Source organism: Lissotriton vulgaris, unplaced genomic scaffold, assembly GCF_964263255.1.
Source record: "Lissotriton vulgaris unplaced genomic scaffold, aLisVul1.2 SCAFFOLD_423, whole genome shotgun sequence".
Taxonomy (NCBI): domain Eukaryota; kingdom Metazoa; phylum Chordata; class Amphibia; order Caudata; family Salamandridae; genus Lissotriton; species Lissotriton vulgaris.
In genome coordinates this window covers 647,111-668,952 of record NW_028247221.1, presented here as the reverse complement: position 1 = coordinate 668,952, position 21,842 = coordinate 647,111, and the positions used below count along the sequence as shown (strand labels likewise).

Here is a 21,842-nt window from a genome sequence, read left to right as displayed (position 1 = left end):
TGAAGAACACACATAGTGAAAAGTGATAATTGTGCACTCTTGACTTTGTCCTCAGAGTCATCGTCCAAAAACGTTTTTGGCTCATGATTCACCCCAGGACTTGCCAAGTTGCCTTTGCTCTGCTCCTTCCCTTACAGTTCAGGATAGGGAATTGTGATTGGGAACATTCCAGAGATTTAGCATATTTCTTCACCACAGGAATCCTTTACTATCCAAAGAGAGAAAGTGAGTTGTTGAGCCATCTGGATCATAAATGTACTTAAGCTTGAAGTGCATTTATCACTAGCATACCACCACTGTAGCACATGGCATATGTACTGTGAATGGAAATAGAAGATAAAAGGTAAAATTGCTTAAACATTTTGTCATATCCTTATAGATATGCTTAAATAGTTGTGCTTGTTCTTGCCAGTGTTGGAGGCTGATAATCATATTATACCTGTTTGCTATTTGCAGGACGAAGAAATCATCTGCAGGCACAAATTAAACATTGCTTGGGTCAGAAAAATGGGATAAAGACAACAAAATTTTGGATGTAGACGAATATGCTTCTGGTCTGCCGTCCTCACCCTTCTCGTCATCTAGCACCACATGGTATGTCACTTTCTGATAAAATATGTAATATTACATATTGCTTATCCATCATGAAATGTCCTCTAATATTCTTATTTTTATTTTTGAAAATCATTTTGAAAAGAATGCATGTGTATGGGAACTAATATTTTGTGTTTGTTTTCTACATATTTATTTAAAAGGTTTTATATAGCGCTGGCTGGACCCAGAGGTATCAGAGCGCTTTACATGAGTATCAGATCATAGTTACAGGTTACATCATTACAAAGGTTACACAGTTATAAGAGAATGGCAACATATTTACTTGTAAGGTTGAGATAAACAATAAGCACAAATAAGTAAGGGGAAAAGCAGGCAAGGGGAGAGATTCAGGGGAGGGAGGGTAGGAGCAGGGGAAGTAGACAGATAATGAAGGTGGGAAAGAGGGGGGAGGGTGAGAGACACAGCATGGAAAGAGGAGGGGAAGGGCGACGGGGAAACAAACCGGTAGACGATTCAAAGCAACGTCCAAAGTCCAGTAAGCTGTGATCCCAGGGGACATAGTATCACTTCCCTATCTCTGTTGCAAAAGGCTCCCTTTACGCAGTGGACTCTCCCAGAGGGGTCTCTGAGACTCCAAGGCCTACATACTGGATGCTTCCCCAAAAAGGGGAGAGGGAGTGCTTTGGCAAGGGGTGCCATACCATACCTCAGCTGTGAGTGGCTCCCTTGGCACAGTGGCCACTCTCAGCGGGTTCGCTGAGACTCCAGAGTATAAATATTGGATCTTTCCCCAACAAGGGGAGAAGGAGTGCTAAGTCAAAGGGCGCAAAGGACAGGGGGCTAGGCAGAGTAGCAGGTAAGGGGAGAGATTAAGCAGAGACTGGATAGGGGCTAGGGAAGTAGACAAAGAGAGAAAGAGTACTAAATGGGAACATATTTAATTAATGAGTTTTATATAGCGCTGGCTAGACCCGATGGAATCAGAGTGCTTTACATGAGGAACAATAATATTGCAATTTACATCAGTTAAAAGTTACATAAGTATCAAGAAAAGCATTTAAAGAACATAGGGGACAAGGTGGATGGAGCAAGGAAGGATAAGGGCAACAAAGGGGACAAGGTGGATGGAGCGAGGAAGGCTAAGGGGCCGATTTAAAGGAATCAAGAGAAGCGCGGGCATTCGCCTCAAGGTCAAGGGTGCAGGTCCTCACAGAGTCAGCATCTGCCCTCAGATCACTGAGTTTGGACCCCATCTCAAATTTAAAGGCATCAAAGAAGGTGCTTGAAAACCTGTATCCACTCCTTAATGGAATCTTCTCTAGGAGTCCATCCATTCTCAGGGTAATTGAGCCGTGACATTTCGGCGGACCAGTTGGTGCTGTATTGGGTTGAAACTGTGATCTGGTTTGAATCAATTTCTCTGGATTCCATACCAAGTGGTTCCTTGCACTCTTCAGTTCCACTTTCCTGTAAGACAGTGTAGTTAGCGGTGAATCCCTACATAACGGTGGCGCTGTCGGTGAAAAAGCTCAAAGCAAGAATGCCAGTGGAGGAGTGAATCCGGGCTGGGTTGGTCTGCCCACAGTAACGACCTATGTGTGGAACGACATCAGGCAATCCATCCCAGATTTCCAACCGGTCATACAGCAGTACGCTCCTTGGGGGGATTGGTGTCCCCCTCCATGTCAAAGCTTTCAAACTCCAATATCATTTCTGCCATTTTGGGGTCAAAAATAATGTACGTGCATTCCAGGTTATTCGGATACTTCTCGGGGAACCTCTGGGACTTGATCACTCCATTCGGCGCCGTGAAGTTTCTGGAACATTCCGACCCTGTTTTGTAGATTTCATAGCAGATGGAGAACCCAGCTCCATGAGTTTCGAAATCGGAGACAAATGCGATGAACATGGAGGGTCCAGACGAAACTAGTTGAGAGGGAGCAAACTTACCACAGAACTTCCCCAAAAGCCTCCCATTGGCATTTTCTCCCTCGATTATCTCCACGTAGTCCTACTTGCATTCTCGGTCCTCCAGGTCGAAGTGTGGGTTGAAGTTGATCATAATTTTCTTGTCCGGGTCGGGAGCCTGGATAAGCCATTCACACTTCTGGCTCGGATGGTAGGAGTGAGGCTAGTTGGGCGAAGTGAGATATCCTGGGCTTGCGATTTTTATGTTTTTCCCGCATTTATCGTTGCTCAGAGCCCCAGGCGCTGCCAGGGCCAGCAGCAGCCGGGCACGACGAGTTGATGACTGTTGGACCTGGCCCTTTTTGCAGAGTTATCCCCAAACGTTTTGCCTTCTTCCTCCTATGTTTCTGACCCTCTTTTTGTTGACTTTAGGACTCTTGGCATATGCTCTTGTCCTTAAAACATGGTATGATTGGTTTACACCTGTTTTGTCTATTTAATTTACTTGTAAGTCCCTTGTAAAGTGGTATACCATATACCCAGGGTCTGTAAACTAAATACAACTAATTGGCCTGCAGCGGGGCCTGCGCCATTCACAGACGTGGCCTTTCAAACCTGTCTCAGGCCTCCCACTGCAGGGCCTGCATGTGCAGTTCACTGCCACACTGACTTGACATTTAAAACTACTTGCCAAGCCTTAAACTCCTCTTTTTACGACATGTAGGTCACCCCTAAGGTAGGCCCTAGGTAGTCCTATGGGCAAGGTGCTGTGTAGGTGAATGGTAGGATGTGTTCCTTTATTGTGTGGCATGTCCTGGTAGTGACAAACACCCTATTTTGTTTCTCACTACTGTGAGGCCTACTTCTCTCATAGGCTAGCACTGGGAATTTTCTTATATATGTTTAAGTGGTAATTCCTTATCTGAAAGGAGTAGTGCTGCCATGTTTGGCATGTTTAGAATGGTAGTGATAAAGCACACTTACTGGTGTGGATGGAGTTATGTATTACTAGTAAATGCCACTTTTAGGAGGTGGTCATTTCTCTGTGCTTATAACTCTGTGTCCTTTGCAGCCTCATTCCAATCCATGTCTGGGCATGGTTGAGAGCTACATTTTGTGGATACTTTCCAGACAGCCATCACACAGGAGGAGCTGGGTGGATCTGCATACTGATAATCTTCCTGGGCTGGGAGAGAGAGAGGCAGGGCACACTTATGTGTGTATATTTTCTGCCCTCACACAAACAGCTTGATTACCCCCTACTGTACATCTGGAGCCAGGATAAGGATTGAAAGGGAGTGTTGGGCACTTGTAAGGTTTCTGTTGAAGTGCCCCCTAGTTCAAAGACATTTTGAATATAAGTACAGTGGCTCTGACCCCATGGTTTTAGAGCACTTTTGGAACTGGAACTGAACCTCTGTTAGAAGGATTGCTGCACTGGACAAAGGACTCATCTGGACTGCACTTCTGTTATTGCCCGGCTACCGGCTACCTGCTACTTGCTACTTGCTGTTTGGCTTAAAGGACTCACTGGATTGCTTTCCTGCTTGTTTCCCTGCTGCCAGCTGCTTCCTGACTCTGTTCTGCAAGGACACTGTAGCACTGACCAGAGAGATCGCCATCAAGACTGCTGGACTGTCTGTGTTAGTATCTCTGCCTACTGCTGCCTGCCTGGTGCTTCTCCCCCCGTGTTCTCCCAGGGAAGCCCAGTGCATGGTGGGTGCTGGTTGTGCTCCTTGTCTCTAATAGTATAGTGCCTAGGGAGCGCTTCATTTTACACTATTTTGATACCCGGTACAGGGAGAGCGCCTCATTTTTTCTTCTATCCCACAGTGCATGGTGAGCGATTGTTACCTTTAAAGCCCCACTACAGTGCAGAGCTCGCTGTGAGTGCCCTTGCCTGGGACTGCAGTGGGTGAGCGCCTTCCCTCTTTAAAATACTGATGGAACGTGGAGTTCGCCTTTAGTGCTCCTGCCTGGGTGCTCAACGACAGCAGCGTGTGAGGCGTACCTCCCAAGACTGTGGGTCTTGTAAACAAGGCCGCCAACGATCAAGAAGAAGGTCAGCCCACTGAGTAACAGCATTTCCCCTAATGGGAGTGCCAACACACTCTTCTCTAACCTCGTGATCTTGGGAGACCCGAGTGGTCTTGGCATTGTTAAGCTGTCGTCCAGAGCGGCTGCTCTTCAAACAAGTACTTCAGAACAGAATAACTCGGCTTGCCAGAAAATCTGCCAGCGCTCCTTGCAGCGGCTCTGTCTTGGCATTAGTAACAGCGGACTGAGAGGAGGGCTCCAGCCATGCTGTAGGTCCAGAGTGGCTATGTTGCATGGGAAAGCGGCATTGGGTTCAGCAGCTGCACCTTGCGCGCGCAAACAGCTGCCTTCTGCAAAGCTGCATGTAGGAGACCCAGTGAGGACTCACCGCTGAATTCGACAGTTTGTGCCCCCCCTTACCTGCAAGGGTGAGATTTGGGGTCATTTACTTAAGCATTGCATTACGGGTTGAGCCCTCGATGGAGGCCCCCCCAGTCAGAAACTTACCACGTTTGTGATCACTTCTTTGAATTACCATACTCTCTGTAGGAGGCACACAGGTGCTACTATGCCCTATGTTCTTACTGGTGATGTTTTTGTGATTTCATAGCCAACTGCTGCATTGCATGCTCTGATGTTTTCTAGTGTATACTGGTTCGATACCTACACTGTCAGGATAGTGTGTGCTATGTCAGCAATTGCATAATGTGTACAGTTATCGTGCTTCATGTATGTATTTCCTAGTGGGGTATTTGTCATGTACTAAATACCCACTGATAATGTGTTGTTTGTCACTGACGATCATTTTATTACTCAGGATAACAAGTAACATCTTTAAGGTATTGTTTTATTTGCACAGTACTTACGTTTTATGAGGCTTTGGTCTTATGATAATTCTACAATCTAGATACATATTTTATATATTCATGTGTGGAATCTCTTTTGTGTTACATTTATTGTGAAACTGGTGTGAGTGTGTTGTGCAAACGCTTTACATATTGCCTCTGATGATAAGTCTGACTGCTCTGTGCTAAGCTACCAGAGGTTGAGCATAGGTTATCTTTGGTGTGTAACTTACTTACCCTGAATGGAATGGTGGGTTCTGCCTTACTTAGGTGCATACCCAAGCCAACCAGAAACCCAATTTTTATCAATGACTGAAAACACCCCTTCAAAAATACACTTTAAAAGTTGAATGGTGCTCATTTGCTTAAAATTTTAAAAGTGGAAATGGAGCATAATCACACCAAGGACTCAGATTCTAGAAGCTTCTTAGCCCCACGGTACCAGCAGGTTTCAAGGAAGATTTCTGCTGAGTGAGCAAGGATCCCAGGTCACTTTTGTCTGAGGTTTTCTTTTAATTGAAAACATTTGCATTTTTTAGGACACCTGAATCTAATTCCAGGTATTTCTCACCTAACCTGCCCTTCACTAGTCTTCACATCAGCTATTTATGAAAACACGCTCTCCTGTGGTTAAATGAAATACTGGCTGGATGTACAAAATATCTTCATAGTTTGCACATTTTATTAATGTGAAAAATCTGTGAAGAGATGAGGTTTTGCATCAGAGGATCTTCATTAATAACCGTAATCATTTCAATAATTCCCGCTTATGTGGGAATGATCGTCTTGTTATATAAATTTGAGGTCGCCATCAGAAATAGGGATTAATTCCAAGCATTTGTGGACTGGAAGTAAACCAAACAAACGTGTAATTTTAGCATTCTGAAACATATTCACTAGAATCCATCGACTTCAATATAATCCTTCTCTTTTTGGATTGTACGATACAGATCACTGTGTTATTAGTTGGCTAATAAACCCCTGTCAGAGAAACCTATAGTTCATACCACTAGGAGGAAATAGCTCCACAGCCTGGCTGAGAAACATCCTTCTATAAGGTAAATGTAGGTGACCATTTCAGCCACATTTTTCCAGGCACTATTATCTTGGTTCTGATAGAAAAGCGGACTCTAGTGTTGGTCAAGCTATTCTGAGGAATCTTTGTGGACTCTGTAATGAAAGTTCTTCCAGTATCTCATGTCAGTTAGAGTTTCTAGTTCTGGTACTTTATCACAGGAATCCTCATTGAAGTTTATTAGCCCTCACTCCTCCCTGACTTTATTTATTGAGCATCCGGTGTAAAAACATCCACATTTCTTTCCTAGCCTTTACTATTCATTGAAAAAAGAAATGACTCTTTGAGTCAACTGACAGTATAGTGCATCATGGGTAAAGAAAGCCACACAAAGTTTAAAGGGCGAGTTTTGTTTTTTTAACTCTTAAAATATAAGCTGATGAGACTGCAATTTTCCTCATCATGTAAACATTTCAGCAGCAATTTGTGTTAAAGAAGCTGCACACAGTTTTAAGGTGGGTTTTTGGGTACTACGTAATGTCTAGAATTTGGAAAGTCTTGTGGTGTGTGTGCTGCAACACAGAGACATGTTGAACTCTTTACCCTTTCTACTGACATATGGATATATATTGATAGAAAGTTATCCGGAGTCCCCATATGCAGTGGGGAATTATTCTACCGATTAGGACTTCAATGAAGATTCCTTCAGTGTAGAACAAGTAAGTAATCATTTCTTCACAATGCTGAAGTAAATCAAAATGGCCTGCCCGAAAGCCAAGCTGGAATAGCTTGGCACCAGGAAAAGACTCCCTTAGGCTTCTCTTCCACAATGTTACAGCTGCTTCTATTGCATTGTATCACTAAAGAGCCTTTAAAGCCTTCTCATTTGATCATGACTTCACTATTCTGTCCATCAACACAGAGCATCCAGTTCCGAAAGATCAGGACAATATCACTTTTACCAGGGTTGGCCTTGACTACACAGACATCAAAAGATGATACCCACCTTTGCAGCAGCCTGAAACTGCACTAGGCATGCCTGAGGCAGGTTACCCATCACTTGAGGTTTTACATTTCCTGCCTCTATAGATACTCAGGACCACTGAGAGATGAAAGGCCAAGATCCTTAAATGACAGGCTCTATAGATGAAGGGCTTACTAAGGAACAAAGAGAAAATGTCTGCGAGTAGGGCACCCAAGGAAGACCATCGCAGGTAATACATCCTACTGATGCCTACCCATGAGAGGATCAGCCTAGATATGAACATACTGGAGATGACTGTGCTAAAGACAAGCGCCATCCCATGAACATTGTCGGGAGTTCATTCATGTTTCCCACTGTCAATCAATCAGAAGAACATTTGGCACAGCACTCACATCAGATTTGGTTGCACATTCCTCACAATCTCTGGATGTTATTCCCTCTCGAATTTCATCAGTAGATTACATCTTCTCCTTCCAGCAGCGATAAAATGGGACAGTTAAGTAATTGAATATTGATGCAATTGCTCTTACAACTCAATCCTTGGTCCTCTTCGAGAACCTCCAACCAAAATCACAGGCAAGACCAACAGTTCCAGCGGGATTGGAACCTACTAAGATTCCATAAACCTTTCTCTGACAGCATCTGTTAACCATCTATCTGGTATGAAAAACAAAACTTTAAGGGAATACTGAAATAGATAATTATCACCCTTTATAAATAGTCTGTGTGGCAATATGGTATACACCCGTTACTACGCATCTTTTACAACTACCTACTATTACAACGCATCTTTTACAACGCATACCATTACAACGCATTGCGCTGGGGGGCGCTCTAGGATAGGGAATAAGTATAATTTACTATCCAACACCTTCCCTAGTGTCCACGGGGACTGGAGTTAGAATAGTAAATTATACTTACCACTATCCAGCACCTCAAAGCGCTATGCGTTGTAATGGTATGCGTTGTAATGGTCGCGTTGTAATAGTAGGTAGTTGTAACGGTATGCGTTGTAACATGGTACATCCGGCAATATGGCTACACCTGATCTTTCCTTTTATGAATATTACCATGGCTTATGAGACACATATCTCAGCTGCATTTTACCCCTGTAACATCACAAGCACAGCATAAGATGTTAGACCTAGTTTTATGCATCTAATCTTTTTAGGCCACATGCCAAAAATAAGATCCAGAAAATTAAATTTGAAGCAGGGAATGCAACTGGTATATATGTAGATAATGTTTTTCTTTCAATGGTCCCCTTATAGGCTACAGCATAAGCTGTGCTGTACAGGTAAAGTGCAGGAGAAGTGCCATTCAGAACCGCGGCAGAAAAAGCCATGCTTCGATGTCTGACACTTGGTGGAGAAAACTGAATCCACAACCTTCCACTACAAAAGGAAAGACTCTCCCCTTAGTAAATATTGATTCCATTCTCCTATCTTTGCTAGGAAGAAGGGGAATGAAGGCTTCAATACTAACCATTTCACTCTGTGGCAGGCTGCAAATGTCCAAATGTTCAGACCCACTTAAATCGCCTGATGTTCCTAAACTCCAGCATAATATGTTGGTTAAACAGATAAGCCTTTTGGAGGAATCTGGGGAAAAACCAGGACTGGATTTACACCTGGATTTTCCTCAGGTAGTGCAATCTGGAATTTCTACAAAAGAATGTCAGTGAATGTCAAGGAATTGGGGGATCCAGCTGCAGTTAATGAGAAGGCGAAAAGAGGTTGATGGTGGGAGTGCTGGAGGGAGAGGGGGTCCTGCAATGGATCTCTTTGTAGAGGACTTGCTCAAGAATCATCTGCAACCTGGAGGACTGTCCAACTATTTCTCGGTAGAAAGGGTCCACCCGTGTCCCTGGGGGCAGACCCCGGCCGGGTGCGCCCCCTCAGCCCATATTGGCACTTATCTTCAACTTCCGCGACCGGGACATCATCCTCCAGACAGCCAGAGCGGCCCCCCTGATCTGATTACGATGTCCTTCTTCCCGGACTATACGGCGATGGTGGCCAAACAGCGCCCGAACTTCATTACGGTAAAACAAGAGCTAAGAAAGCGTGAACTTAAATATTCAATGATGTTCCCCGCGAAGCTAAGGGTGGAGGCGGACAGCAAGACATGGTTCTTCTCTACTCCGGAGGAAACACAGGACTGGCTTGAGGGCTGGTGTCAGGTCCCGCATCATGGCAAGCCTTGCCGCAATGTCTACCAATTAGTGACAGGATCACAGTCCACAGGAACGGCGGAGCAGACGACGGCGACAGAAACTCAGCACAAAGAGAACTAAACAGACCTCATAGACATTGTCCCCACACACTCCAGCTTAACAAGGAGTGATTCTTCAGCCGTGATACGGTAAGGCGTTGGAGATCATTTGATTGCATTGTGGGTGTATGGTCGAATGGGGCTGTGGGCTCCTGCAGCGTCCTGCTGCAGAAGTGGGGCTCTTTTGCCGATCGCCGCTGGTTTCGCCTGCAGCCCTGAATAGATTGACGACCCTCAAAGTATCGCAAGGACTCATAAAAACTGCTGAGAGGGTAATAACTTAAAAAGATGGGCCGGGGGGTCAACGCATGAGTCCCCCCCCCCCCCACAAAGGTACCGGGTAATGGGACTGAGGCGCTCTGCAAAGTTGGGGTGACGGGTAGTTCCTAAACCATCTTGCAGGGAGGGGGGAGGGAGAGAGGGTTTCTCAGGGAACTTTTTGTTTCAATTGGAATGTTTGTTGTTGTATGTTCTATGGCACATCACATACTCATGCATGCTGTTCATCTATTGTCGCACAGCTATAAGCATCCTGTAGTACACTTCACCCACACTGTCTATGGCGAGGCCGCCTGACCCCTCCGATTTAGCTACTACACGGCTGCAGCGCCTACCTATAATATCCTGGAATGTCAACAGTCTCCGGGATAAGCTCAAACTGGGATTGGCCCTACTATACCCAAAGGGCACAGCACCAATGATTGTCCTGATCCAGGAGACCCACTTAACAGGAACAACCTGTAAGGCTCTCGATAGATGGGGCTTTAGATTGGCGGAACACTCAGAGTTTATGTCTGGTTCCTCATCTGAAAGCAGCACCCTATTGTTATAAAACACACCTACACGGACAATCAGGGCCATTTTGCGGCACTGTCATGCCAATCGGAAGGTCGGGTACTCAACTTAGTTTCGGTATACATCCTCCCTGCGCTTCACTCGTTGGTGTTTCCTGCGCTTAGCGCGTTCCTGCTTCAGCTGCCACAGCGTAATTTAATCCTGGGATGTGACTTCAATGCAACACTGGATGACACCTTAGACCGCACACCCCCTTGACAACAACATCAAGCGCACACTAATTTAGCAGATTTTCTAGACACTATGGGTTTGGTAGACGTCTGGCGGCTCCGCTTTCAGCAGGCACAACAATACACGTTCCATTCGGGTGCGCATAACAGCCTGTCTCGAATAAATCACATATTGATACCGGCGGGCGAAGTCGGGACCTTCATGGACGTAATGCACTTGCCGAGGGGCATCTCGGATCATTCCCCCGTCAGAGCTATATATATGTGGCATACCACGACGCAGCGATGAATATTCACTATCTACCCGGGATATTTTAAATATGCAAAAATTTTGAAGGGACTGGCGGACACTACTAAACTTTACTTCAGTGAAAACGCACCCTCAGTCTCCTCCCCACTCGTCCTATGGGAAGCCTATAAAACAGTGCTCCGTGGACAGGCGACCTCCCTTATCATGAACCACAGGATAGAAAAAGCCCAGACGGTGATGACACTCGAGCGGAAAGTAGACGACCTGGTGGGGGGGCCCACGGGCAAGACCCCTCCGACATGACCGCCCATCTGCTGCTCCTCAAAAAGCAGAAATACAAAGACTACTTGTGGGAGGAAGCAAAGATGCGCATCTCCGCTACTCAGCATACGGTGTACGAGGTCAGCTACAAGGCCAACAGGCTTCTGGCCTGGCTTGACAAAAACAGAAAAGGCAGACAGGTGGATTGCAGACCTTCAGCTTCCCATGGGTGAAATTAAACCAAACTCGCAAGCCATAGTTGACCTCCTAGCACAGCACTACGAATGGGTGTACACTTTGGTGCTCACAGTCACGCAAGCAGCTTCGGAGGACTTCCTCTGCGATATCCGGCTTCCTAAGCTGACGGAGATGAAGTCTCAACTGCTAGAGGCGAAACTCTCCTCATAAGAGATAGAGATTGCGATCGTTAATCTTCAGTCAGGGAAGGCCCTAGGCCCAAACGGCATCCCCATAGAGTGGTACAAACTAACCACATCAACCCTCACACCATATCTCGTGGAGATGTACGAGGCCACTCTAGAGAGAGGGGAACATCCGCTAGACCAACGTATAGCAACAACAGTGGCCATTCACAAGCCTGGCAAGCCAGCTCAATAGTGCACCGCCTATAGACCCATTTCTCTGATTAACGCCATTGGCAGGTAACACTTGCGTCACTCAGGGAAGTTGCGATCACATCCAAGCTCCGCCTTGTACAGCTCAAGATACTCCACAGAATTTATTACACAAGAACCACCCTCTATAAAATAGGGAGAGCTCATACCCAACTCTGTCTATGGCAATGTTGGGCAATTGGTACCTTCTTCCACACACTCTGGCACTGTCCTGCAATAATGGCCTACTGGAAATCAGTCATGAACACCATCACAAGAGTGAGAAGGATACCAGTCCACCCAGAGCCCGGACATTGCATTTTAAATATTTGGGAAGCAACAAATCTTAATTCCACAGCACAGATGTGAGCAACACTGGGAATGATGATTGGGAAAAGAAATATTGGCAAACATTGGGGAGGGGCTGTGGCACTCACACATTCAGAATGGTGCAAAGATATGGAAAGGGCCATGGTGGCTGAAAAGACTGTGTATGTACGTAGAGGTTGTCCCAAAAACTAGATTAAATTACGGAGAGGTTGGAACACTTATAGGGGGGAATATGTGAATTACCGATACTGCCTCGAGAACCGGATTTGCCTTAATGTGAAGGACACTAATGTATGCACTGACGTGAATGCAAGAAACACCATGCAAGAGATGTCTTAATAGCTTTGACACATGATTGTATTCTTTATGTCTATATGTATTCAACAATCGCAATGTGTATGAACAATAGCACAGTGCCACTTGTGTTCAATAAAACATTTTAAAAAATGTACTATACAAAATTATTTAATCATCACTGAAACCATGATTGTTTGACAGTAGACACATCTAGACCACAATTGTACAGAAATAGCCTAGCCCACATACTTTTCAATCACACGGTACAATTTAATAATCCGTGGTGAGTGAAATTCCTTTTTAGAACTTCTTGAGGTGCCGTATTAAGCTTCTGATGAGCATTATTTGTACTTAAAATATAATTTCTCTTCGCCCAGCCATATTTTTTAAACATTGACTATGATCTCAAAGTTTCAGAAGGCTCCAGTTAGATGCCTTCATCAGGATGATAGATAACGTTTGGCAAGGTAATAGTTAATTTTTCATCCGAAGATGTGTCTGTAAATAAAAATTAAACTAGATTCAATTTTCATATTTACAACTTAATCAGACATTACTTAATTTTTACCCCACCATGTATATCAAGATTATTTCTTCATGATACTATCAATTCAATTTATTGTAATTATTTTGGTTTTCAAAAATGTTCTACTCCATTAAGCATATCATCATATTTATGGCAAACTTAATTTTCAGATGATTTTAGTATCACACAATGATTTTGTATAGTATACAAATCCTCATATCCCAAACAGGTCAATTATCTCCTCATATAGTTATCAAAACAATATTTTTCTTTCAATCACAAAACATGTTACATTTCAGAGCTACAGTTTCCAAATTCTCTTCTAAGATATAATATTATTTCTTGTTTTTTCTACATCATTCAATTCCATTCTCAGCTCATTATGGAAATGTATATTTTTTTATCTTGCATCACATCCATATCTCCCTACTCTTTCTAAAGGTACATACCTTGAATAATTATTGGTCTGCACTCAGTATCCACTCTGTAAGAACATATTTATTTCTGCACACCACTATTGGGATGAAACAATATTAGGTTTCATTTGTATTTTCATCGAGTATGGCTCTTAATCTATTATCCCAAATATCACCCAATCTTTTTATTCATGGTGCCTTTATATATTCTGCATCACTGCATAGCCACAATGTGACTTCTGTGTTAAAATAGATTCTTCTACGTGTCTACCTCTCTCATTATCTTTTCCCCCTCATGTCCCCTCACCTTCTCTTATGGTATTCCCCTCGTAACAAAGCTTATTTCATGCAACATCACTTATTTTTTTTTCTGTTGCAGGCATGCGCCTGGCCCTGCATTTCTTTAGGGGCATACATACACCACACATTAATATTAAATCCTTACATAAGAGCTATCCCTTTCTATAAACGATTCCCCCAAAATTGTCATACATTCTCTTGCATTCTATTTTTTTGTTCCCTGCTGGTGCACATATTGGCCTCAGGCTATATATTGTTAGCGTCTCTGAAGTAGCTGCTCTAGCCAGAAATGGATACCAGGCTTCTTGTCTGCCATGACTGTCTCCAGGAATAACTATTGTCCATCATATTTAACTAGTAAGTAAATATGTAATTTTTATTTGTATAGTTAATCAAAACCTGTGCAATGCAACCAAGTTTAAAAAAAGAAATAAAATACATAAAACCACATTTAAAATAAATACATATAGAGCAGCAGTTGCGTAGTAAGGGCGCCGATTTATCAGTGTTCCGACTTGGTTGCGTAATGGAAAGTGCAAAAATGCAGTGCATACATAAGAACAATTGGTGGACTTCCTGTCGACCTGTCTGTTGAGTGTTTATGGTTTTAAGCACCTGGGCAAGAGATATAAAGTGCGGTGGTTATGAGACCAGTTTGTAAATTGTGGCTTAAAGGCTGCTTGCTTCCGTTGCGACTACAAACTCTGATGGTGGAGTGTGTTCGCTAGCTCTTGGCATTTTCTTTTCTACCAGCTCACAAAACTTTACCAACCTGCAGTTGAGCTGTGGAACCTCTGGGTTGAAGCAAGCCAGCACTGCCTGTCTCTGCGTATCCCTCTTGAGTGGAACTGAGTTTTTAGCTGTCAGAACCATTCTCCCTTCTCAGTTTGTTGCAAATTCAGAGCAGGTGCGGCAGGTCTTCAGTGGCTGAGCCGCATACTTCACAGCAGTTTGAGAACTGATCCCTCTGCCATGGTGGAAGGTGCGGAGCTGAAGGGAGAATCCCCATAGAATGTTTTATGAAATGTCTTTGAATAGCCTAGGCTGGGATATTTTTGAGGAGAGAGTAAGCTGTAGCCGTTGATTGCCATCCGGGCAGAACTGTGGTCTGAGAATTTGCCCTTGCCTTCTACCAGTAAGAGGCTTTTAATTGATTTGCAAACTTGCTTTTTGAAGGCTGCGTGACTGGTTGGCATATCCCAGGCCTGGGACAGCCCAGTGTTTGTGATGGATTGCTGGGGGAAATGTTTGGCATGCGATGTGCTCCGGTGCTGCAACTCTCACCATAGAAGGTGATTCAGGGTGTTAGGAGGAGCGTACCTAATCTTGTGCCAGCAGACAATGAATGCACCCTAAAAAAACACAATATACACCTACAGTCTCTCACATGTGTATGCGATGTTATGAAGAAAAGCCCTTGTTTTTCTCTCAACTCTCAAAGTGTATTATAACACAGGGGAAGTGAAGGACTGGGTTTTTCTAAGACCCAGCGGTGCCAGGGATAACACCTGAAACCTTCGTGGGTTACCTGTTCCGGCGTACAAATGACAGAGACACGGGACACTTCCTTCGGCGTCAAAGATTCGAGGTTTATTTACTGCAGGGAACACAGAAGTCACGAGAAGTACATAACATGTATGTTCACGGAGACTGCTTCGAATTGTATCTGTGGATCGCTCCTTTTATACAGTTTTTCGTCATAAGATAACATGGCAAACAAAAGGTTACAACCCGGTTCCCACAGTAAATTTCATAGGGGGTCGCTTTCATGTATTCAGGGCCCGGAACATGAATACAGTAGCATTTGTCGGTTCCCAACTGTAAAAGTACATCTTCCCACCATTAGCGCATTCCGTTCGGCTGTAAATAAATCAAGGAAGAGTCAGAAACAGGTGCAGAGGAAGACGAAGATAGCGAACAGATCGAAGAGAGTGTAAAAGGGGTGGTATCAGGAAACACGATTGCAGGGATCAAAGGAGACGTGCTTAATGAATGCACAACTGAGACAATAGACCGGCACGGCAAGATGAGCCTCGAGCTGGGCCATCTGCCTTACAGTGTCATCCCCCTCATCATAAAGACACCCTCAAAGGTACACGTGTCTTCCGCAAGAGTTTGGGAATCCCAGGGTCACGAAGCGGACAGTGTCCGTTCGCTGGCTACTTGAGGACAAGAAACAAAATGGATGCCATATCTAAAATGGAACCCGTGGGTTCAGATGAAGAAACCCACGAAACAAACAAACGGTTTAGGCTAGCACAGCGAAAACGCGTACACCCACTAAACTCGTCATTTGCGGTTCATAGATACCAGACTCGACCATATTCGGGCGAGTCGAAAACACCACTTACAATTGTCACAGAACCTCAGACGCTCCTTTTGCCCTCATGTAGGCAAGCACTAGTCGGAATCAGAATCGATCTCGATATTCATCAGACCATCCAGATGTTGCTGCAACATTATTCTATCCATCAGTGCTTCCTTGGTAACAGGTGGCCGTCTTATACACGTCGTAGCACAGAGGCCACATAAGGCAGGACCACACTGCACACAAAGACAACATGTGAATAGAAATGCTACAACAACCCCAATGATCATCAGAATCTTCCAACCCCATGTCGACATCAGGCCCCAAAACCACCCTAGTAGCGTCCAATCCCCTACGTCCACGTGTATGGACTAGGAGATCTTATGCAACTTCGAGATGGCTTGATAGACAGTTGGAGCGTTGTCAGGAATGAAAATGCAACAACTCGAATGGATCACCTTACATACTCCACCTCTATCTGCAAGGACAACGTCTAAAACCATACGATTTTGTAACGTCATAAGCCTGTCTCCCTGAAGCTCTGCTGTAATGTTGCCAAGGGCGCTCGCAGTGATATTAGCGGTCGATTCCACCACTCGAGTCAACTGTCTCAGGTTCCTACTATTGATCATAGGTCCCCAAAACGGCAAGAAACCCTTAAAGAAGTCTCCTGCCTCTTGACCGGCAGTGTCCTCTTCGCTAATTACGCCTCTCACAACTCTGGTCTTGTGATAATCCGACCCAACAGTAAAGGTCGGCGGCAACAAATTTGCAATATAACATGTGCCTGAGAAGTCACGAGGCAGCCATGTATATGCACGGTCGTAACAAACAAAGTAAGTACCCTTGGCAGTCAGAAGAACAGGGGAAGAGGCCGACGGCAAAATATACGTTTCGGTACAGGCACTCCTCCCAAGCTGAGCTCGCGGGCTTCGGCCTAGGCCTTTCAGACAGAAATTACCGAGATGGGGTACGATCCAGATCGGAGACGAGCTTTTAAGCTGCCGATCACCCACTGACATGCTATACTCAGCCTCACTCAGATCTCTGTATGCTCGCACCTCTTCCTCTGGGATGAGCGATGCGTCGAAGATATCCCTATCTAAATCGGCAATCGCTCTTGCCAAAGGCTTGTGGTACGGGCCAGGACCATGATCTGCAGTGCGTGGGTCTCGATGGGGGTAGGAATCTAGTGCGCTACGAAACATTGTTTGGAATGCTCGAGCTGAACCCTGGGAACTGTAAGGAAGGACCAAGTACGGAATTCCCCTATCGGTGGTATGCGGCATTAACCCACACACCCAAAAGTTGGTAGTGATCATCACCAATGATGCTGATGAAGGAGCTGAACGAAGGAATTGTTCATAAATTCCGCACGTCTAACCTGCTCGTGTTGGGGTAAGATATGGAAGGAATGAGGAGAAACAGTGGAAGTAGGTTTAGGTTCAGAAGAAGGGGTAGGTGAAGCAGAAGGCAATAATGACTGTATCGCATAATACACTCCACCCACCAATAACGAGGAAACAGTTAGGAACAGAAGGAACACCTGAAACATAAAGCATTTAGTACGTACAATCTTATGCAATTCGAATCTTTGTGCTTGAGTCTTCTCCAATTCCGACAGCTTTGAGAAAGCCATCCTCTAAAACCGTCCGCAACGTTCTTGACGCACTTCGTTCTGTGTAGCAATAGTCAATCCCCAGGAGTTCCTAGGAATCGACGGCCTCCAACCTAGTGTTAGGACCTACTAAACAGAAGGAAGTACCCGCACGGCCCTACGGTCCACCCGGATGTAAGGTTCTTTTAATTAGACAATGTATACAAAATCTCCTAGCTGTGGAAACAAACACACATATGCGGAAAAGAACTCAGAATTCAAACAAAAACCACAATTGTTCAAAAATGTTCAGAGTGATAATGGGGTAACGTGGATTTCAAAAGGAAAAAGCAAAAATAATTTTTATTAGTCTCTAGTATTGGAACGAAGAAAATATCTGCTTCTTCCAGGACGAGTCTGCTCTTCAAACAATTGGTCGGATGATGAAACAGAGTCCTGTCGGTCAGACAACAGTTCAGATCTTGAATTCTCCAATGACAAAGGTTGAACAGTATTATCCGGCTGCACTGAAGTATCTCCCACAGGCTGAGCGTCACTGAACGGCACAAAGTTCGGCAAAGCTTCGGTTTCAGATGAGGCAATGCCTGTCCTCACCCACGAGTCCGCTGGTAAAGGTATCGGTACCTTTTTGGTGTGGGTAGCGTGCACCCAATGCTTGCGGCCCTCCAAACGAACAGCAGTTCTCGTGGCGAGGAGCACCTGAAAGGGTCCAATGAACCTCGGCTCAAGGTTTCGCTTTCGTCCAAAGTTCCTCGTAACCACCCAGTCTCCGGGTTGGAGCTGGTGGCCTAGACCCTCCGTCTGCGCCGGCAGTGCTTCAAAGACCTGTTGATGAATTAACCTCAGTTTAGCAGTCAGATCATGAAGGTAATCAATCAGCATTGGATATTCAAGATTGGTGAATGCACTGGGTCTAGGAACCCCCCAAATATTTGCGGGACGGCCGAACACAATCTCATATGGGCTGAGCCCTACTCGAGAGTGTACAGTCGCCCTAGTTGACAGAAGAGCCAAAGGCAAAGCGTCAGGCCACGAGAGACCAGTCGTACCCTGAATCTTTGCGAGTTTCAGTTTTAGAGTACCATTGTACCCCTCAACCAAACCTGCTGACTGGGGATGGTTGGCGCTATGGAATTTTTGTGTAATTCCAAGGCCCTTACACACACTCTTTATCACACTCCCCACAAACTCACTTCCGTTATCAGACCATACAATCCGTGGCATTCCATACCGAGGAAAGTATTCCTTCAGTAGGACTTTTGCTGTAGACAAGGCAGTATTGTCTTTGAGAGGGTAAGCTTCGATCCATCGGGAGAATGCGCAAACCACAACTAAAACGTATTTTAGGTTATTGCATCGCTCTATATGGATGAAGTCCAACTGAATTACCTCAAAGGGACATGAAGGAGGAGCAAAGTGGCCAGGGGGTGTAGGAGTTCCCTTGCCAGGATTGTACATCATACATATCATGCAATTCTTGACCAATCTCTCAGCACACTTAGCGATACCGTCATTCTTCCATACGGGGGACAACAACTTGCAAATACCTTTCGCACTAATATGTGACAAACCGTGTGCCATGGTCACAACAGCTAGCACATATGCATCCGGCAACATCCACCTTTTATTCTCCGACAAATCAATCCAACAGCCATTCGCATCCAACTTTCCCGTACTCTCCTTTCACTTGGTCTTTTCAATCTCGTGGCCTCATTCTGAATCGCTTTCACACTTTCAATAGTGTCTTCACACATACCAGTTTCTGCAGGCCACCTTACCGAACTCGTCACATACATTCTAGTTGTAAGGTTTCTTGCAGTCTCCTTAGCAATCTCATCAGCAAACGCATTGCCACGACCAACATCATCCGTCACCTTACGGTGTGCACTACATTTAATAATCGCCACCTGCTTGGGCAATGTAAGTGCATCTAAAAGATCATTCACAAGCTGTCCATGCTGGATCTTCGTACAATGCGACGTCATAAAACCTCTCTCTCTCCACAATCGTCCAAAGCTATGGGCGACGCCAAAAGCATACTGGCTGTCGGTAAACACATTCACCCTCTTTCCTTTCGACAAAACACACGCTCTGGTTAAGGCAATTAGCTCTGCCGCCTGTGCAGAGTTCTGATTCAGTCTTGCAGTTTCCACAACCGTACTCAACGTTACCACAGCATACGCAGTCGTCACATCACCATTCGGCAACTTAAAACATGAACCATCCACATACAAAGTACCATCGGGTTCTTCCAATGGAGTGTTTTTTAGGTCAACACAACCCTTCGTTTCTTCCTCAGTTCGCAAATAACAATCGTGTGGTGGTACCTCGTCTGATTCCATATTGGTTGGCAACAAAGTCGCCGGGTTTAGGACATTGCAGCGCTTTATTTGAATGTGACTTGCCAAAAGCATCAACTCATAACCAGACAACCTTGCACTCGTCAAGTGTTGGGTTTTCGTACGATTCAAAAGAGTGTCAACTGCATGCGGAACCATCACCGTAAGCATATTATCCATGACCAATCCTGCAGATTGTCGGATGGACACCGCAGCGGCCGCTGTCGCTCTTAAACAACTCAGCAATGCTCTGGCTACCGGGTCCAAAGTCAAGGAAAAATATGCACATGGACGCTGCTTACCTCCAAATTGTTGCGTCAAAATACTCAACGCACTACCTTCCCTCTCGTGAACGTATAGTGTAAACGGCTTACTGTAGTCAGGAGTACCTAACACAGGGGCCGAACACAACGCATCACGCAGTTCAGAAAAACTTTTCTGACACTCTTCCGTCCATGGCAAAGGAGTTGGAACATCCTTGCACGTAAGAACTACCAATGGTTTCGCTAGCAATGAAAAATTTTCAATCCATTGCCTGCAGTATGACGTGATACCTAAAAAGGCAAGCACATCTCTCTGAGTTGTTGGCACAGTCATCCGAGCGATCACTTCAATTCTCTCTGGGGTCAACCTTCTTCCCTCCTTTGACAATAAGTGACCTAGATAGGTTACTTCTTGGCAACAATATTTCAGTTTAGAAGGTGACACCTTGTGATGTAAGTCACAGAGATGTTGCAACAAAGACACCGTAGCAGTTTTACAAATGTCTCGTGTGTCCGCAGCCACCAATAAGTCATCAACGTATTGGATCAAGGCCGCACCAGCCGGTAACACAAACGCGTCAAGTTGGCTCTTCAGGGCTTGGCTGTATATCGATGGACTCTCACAGTAGCCCTGAGGAGCGCGTTTAAACCTAAAGCTGCGACCACCTAAGGAGAAACCGAAAAGGTCCCTGCTCTCCTCAGCAATCGGAATGCTAAAGAAAGCATTCTTCAGGTCGATTACTGAGAACCAGGACGCAGATGCTGGAATCAGAGTCAGTAAAGCCGTAATGTCAGGCACCACAGGGAACTGAGGAACCACAATTTTGTTCACCTCCCGCAAATCAATGACAAAACGATAAACAGGAGGCTTAGATGGATCAGTGCATTTCAAAATGGGTAGCACAGGGCTATTACACACGTTTCCCCGAGTCTCCTCGATACCATCTTTCTCGATCAAATTATAGATGATCCCTAACAATGCTCGCTCACCATCAAGGGAGATACGATACTGGGGAATACGTGGTAATCGCACATTTGATTTCAGTTGAACAACATAAGGGGAGATGTCAAGCAGGCCCACGTCATTGGGACCTGTTGTCCACAAAGATGCAGGAAGAGAACTCAATTCCGGTGGGAGTTTATCGATGGACAAGTACATAGGAGGGATTACTCTCTCACCCAATGTAAGCGTCACTCCTGCAGGAGAACAATACAAAGTCGCATACAGACGTTACAACAAATCCAGGCCCAAAAGATTTTCACCACAACCAGTGGTTAAAATCAAAGGAGCTTTTAGCTCACGTGGCCCAATTGTAAGGGGCAAAGGGCGAGAAACCGGATTGCTAACAGGGGCGCCAGAGAATCCAATGAAAACATTTGTTAAGCCAGACAAAGGTGCGCCAGGGAGTTTCGAATGCATGATGGAACTTTTCAACTTTTCGCTGCACCAGTGTCCAACAGAAAAGGCTCAACTACGCCCGAGGTGGCAACTGCGACGTAAGGCCCTCTCTGATCAACCGGAACTGATACTACTCCCTCTCCTTGTCTATGGCTGTCCTAGTAATTACCATCGTCAGTACCCTGATCGACGTAATAATCGTCCACATTGTACTGTGCAGATCTACCTGACGATGATCCACGCTGATCAAAACAATTATTGGAATCAGAAGAATTAT

The 21,842-nt window shown here is 45.0% G+C and overlaps 1 long non-coding RNA gene across 1 annotated transcript in view; it reads left to right on the top strand.

The window, feature by feature from the left end:
* LOC147665214 (uncharacterized) overlaps nucleotides 1–21,842 on the top strand; it is a 172,262-nt gene that overhangs the window by 126,352 nt on the left and 24,068 nt on the right. Inside the window, exon 2 of the long non-coding RNA XR_015305017.1 lies at nucleotides 457–594. This is a non-coding gene — a long non-coding RNA (uncharacterized LOC147665214). The remainder of the gene's footprint in view (nucleotides 1–456; nucleotides 595–21,842) is intronic.